Source organism: Carlito syrichta, unplaced genomic scaffold (assembly GCF_000164805.1).
Source record: "Carlito syrichta isolate Samal-C Ts95f unplaced genomic scaffold, Tarsius_syrichta-2.0.1 Scaffold88854, whole genome shotgun sequence".
NCBI lineage: Eukaryota > Metazoa > Chordata > Mammalia > Primates > Tarsiidae > Carlito > Carlito syrichta.
In genome coordinates, this window is record NW_007032950.1 from 142,605 (window position 1) to 145,845 (window position 3,241).

Here is a 3,241-nt window from a genome sequence, read left to right on the forward strand (position 1 = left end):
AAAACCATTTAGGGAAGAGTACCACTTGTACCACCCAGAAAATCAAGAGACAAAGTAAAAATCTGGGAACTGAAACACGATGGAAAAAGGCCTAGTGTAAGCACTGCACCCATTTAACTGCAGGATGAGAATTAAATCACAGACTATGGTTTAGAGAGTTGTGAATATCATAAAGCTAGACAGTGTGAAAATAACACTATACCAGGTAAGAGGTGGTGAGGAGGGGTTAGAGGAAAAGTATGAGGGTGCAACTGTACACACTTTTCAGTCAAAAATCAATAAATTCTGTCCAAAAGTTCAACAATGCCTTCCGTTTTACTCTAATCTGCTGAATTAAAGTAAAATTAAAGATTTTCTAAAACAAACAAAAAAAACCAGAATCTAGAGTAGTATTCATTTCCTAAGTTTATTTGGCTTGCCTTTCTTTTTTCCCTCAACACATAATAGGATATCGGGATTGATGGTCACCTTAATTCTATGATGGTTACTTCTGGGTGATGGGCATTAAGGTGACTTTTAAAACTTTTACCCTTTTTCCTTGCATTTTGAATTCTTTACGATGAACATATGCCATATTCCATTTTAATAAAAAAACAGCAGAGTAGATTTTCTTTAAAAAAAAAAAAAAAAGAATATATATGCCACAGTGTTAATTACTGTGGATTCTGGGTAGTAAGAATACAGACATTTCCCTCTTTGTACTATTTTGTATAGTTGAAGGATAAATGGAAGATGATGATTGAATCTGCAGTACAGATGACTGAGGTAGATTTAAGATGGCCTCAAAACCACTGAGTGTTGGAGTCTATTTCCCCCTCCTTGATTCTGGACTGACCCTACGACCTATGCTGATCAACAGAATGGGGTGGAAGTGACACTGTGACTCTTCCCAGGGCAAGCCTTAACAGTGGCCCAGGTTTTGCTGTTGTCTCTTTTAATGCTCTCTCTTCCACACCAGTCGCCACATGAAAAGTCTGATTAATCTGGAGGGGGCCTGGTACCAGACATTCCAGCCTCAGCTCAACTTCCTGCTGAATGCAACCCCAGGAGGCGCCCCAGTCACTACCACACATGGAACAGAGGAACCACCCAGCTGATCTCTGCCCAAATCCTGACCCAAAGAATTATGGTCACATAACATAGCTGTTGCCCTAAGCCACCAAGTTCTGGAGATAGTTCTTTTGAGAAGCATGACTTTGAATGAAAGGAATGAGCTACAGCAGTAAAGAAGAAGATGCTTTGATTTTTTAAAAATAAGGCATTACAGCATACAAATCTATTCTTACAAATTTGTTTGTTTCTGTAACTTTTTTCTTTTTTTACACTACAGGCATTCTGTTCTGTGAAAGACCTTATTTCATCTGCTGTTTTCTGGACAGCAAAGATCATGCCTGCTGTTAGTCTCACATACTACTATTGCCATAATGTCCACTAGATTTCTTTAGGCTGGTAGCTCTTCCTTTTTTACCTAACAATTTTTATTGCTTCTTACTGCAAAAGTGATGTTATAATTTTTTTTGAGACAAGGTTTTACTCTGACACCTAGACTGGTGTGCAGTTGCCATCATAGCTCACTGCAGTCTCGATTTCCTGGCTTCAAGTATCCTCTCATCTCAACCTCCTGAGTAGCTGGGACTACAGGTGTGTGCCACCACACCTAGCTAAATTTTCATTTTTATTTTTGTAGAGACAAGGTCTCACTATGCTGTCCAGGCTGGACTCGAACTCCTGGGCTCAAGTGATCCTCTTGCCTTGGCCTCTCAAAGTGCTGGAATTAAAGGCGTGTGCCACTGTGCATGGTCTTGTCATTTAAATATAGACAAAACAAGTAAAATAATAAATTCCACCACTCAGAGATATCCAGCAGTAAAATTCTGACATATGATTGCTGTCTTTTTCCTATTGATATGTACTTTTATTTGCAAAAATGAGCTCATATGTATATGTTTAGTAACCTGCATTATCGTTGAAAAATATCTTGTAAACATTTCAATATCCTTAAATACCTTTCTCCAACATCATTTTCAAAAGTGTGCGGTTTTCAGTTTACTTACTCAGGTGAAAAATATAGAAAGCAGATAGAGAGTACTGGTGTTGCAGGTGCCTGCATGTGATAGAAGCTCAGTAAATAGTTATTGGCTAAAAGAATGAAAGCTAGAGCAAGAACCTTTTTTACAAGCGAAAGCTTAATTGCAGCTCTTAATTGCCACCTTAGGGAAAACTCTAAAAACGGGTCAAAGGCTAAGCACGTCTCTCAGGCAGTCTCATAATGAATGATAGGTATTGCCAAAGTAGCCCCCAGAAAAGTTTCATCAAGTTACACTGCACCATACTGGTGGCCCTTTAAGTCGATTTTAGTATATACCTCAAGTTTTCTCTGAAGAATTACTTTGGTGAAAGGCGCAATTTATCAGTGGAAACACTATTTTAAGTTCTGACAGAATGGGTGACTAAGTTTACCCCCCATCTTCATTCTTGATCACAGTTTGAGAGAGCTCAGTTCACCATCAGTGCAGAAATGGGCATGCATACTGTTTTGACAACACTACTGAATATACCTGCAGACAAATGTACTTGGTCTCAGAAAATCAAGCCCCATGGCAACTGTGCCTCTCTCTGAGTATTAATGCCTATCCCTGTATCTATATCTAGATTATAAAATACTCACATATAACTAGGATGTCCAAATCAAACTATTGTAAAATGTGATATCACTCAGGTAGACAGAAGAGTAGAGTGAGAATATTCAGGTCCATTGACTCATTTTCAGCCATTTGACTCATTTTCAGACAAGATAGGGCACATTCAGGGTGGTATGGCCATAGACTTTGACTCACTTTTATAGACAGAACGTAGGATACTGAGGTGTGGTGTAACAGTGAAGAGCTGAGGCTCTCAAGTAAGGCAGACTGTAGCTTGAGCCTGACTCTACCAGTTATTTAGCAGTATGCTCTTAGGCTGGCTATTTAACATTAGAGTCTCAGTTTCCCCTTTGGAATATGGGGATGATAGAAATCCCTTCCTTATGAAGATTACTTGAGAGCTTAAATGATGATAATAGAATATGAGATGAATAAAAAATGTTTGGCAGAGAGCCTGGTACATAGTACATGTTTAACAAATATCAACAATTATTTCTATTTTTTTTTTTATCACATAGACTGAAAAAAAGAACCAAGGCAATGAAGCTAATGAATCAATTATCTTAGCAACTTTAACATAGGTTAGTTAAAACAAAATC